We start from the raw sequence: 636 nt of genomic DNA, 5'->3' as shown, positions 1-636 counted from the left end.
ATATATATATATATATATACACATATATAGATATCTACCTATATAGATCTATATCTATATATATCTATCTATACATATATTTGTGTATCTCTATATCTGTATTTATCTATATCTGTATATGTATGTACTAGCCAATTGCCCATCCAGAATGATGGAGGGAGGGTGTGCGGGGATGAAGTACCACCACCCACCACCCCACGTCACCACTGCCTCCCAGGAATGGAGGGGGGGTGTCCGCCCCGCCCCCCGCTCCATGTTCTGGCCCATGGCCCCACCCCCACCACTCCATGTCTGGCCCCATGCCCAGGGGTAGATTAATGTGTACTGGGGCCCTGGGCAAACACAAAATTGGTGGGCAGGGGGTGGGGGAAAGGGCCCCCTCCCCTCTTGGTGCTGGCAGGGAATGCTGGGAGGACCCTGCCGGGCTGGGGGTGGGGGGACACCCCCCTGCTCCATGTCCCCACCGCGTCCCACTATGGCCAAACATACACACACACACGCAGTCGTGCACACAGATGGGCACACACTCTACTCTCACTCACTTTCTGCACATGGACACACACACAAACATACTCTCCCTGCCATGAACACCGACACGTGCACACACACACGCATGCACGGACACACAGACACATG

This window comes from Alligator sinensis, unplaced genomic scaffold, assembly GCF_000455745.1.
Source record: "Alligator sinensis unplaced genomic scaffold, ASM45574v1 scaffold113_1, whole genome shotgun sequence".
In the NCBI taxonomy this organism is placed as follows: domain Eukaryota; kingdom Metazoa; phylum Chordata; order Crocodylia; family Alligatoridae; genus Alligator; species Alligator sinensis.
Note: the sequence above shows the minus strand (reverse complement) of the source record.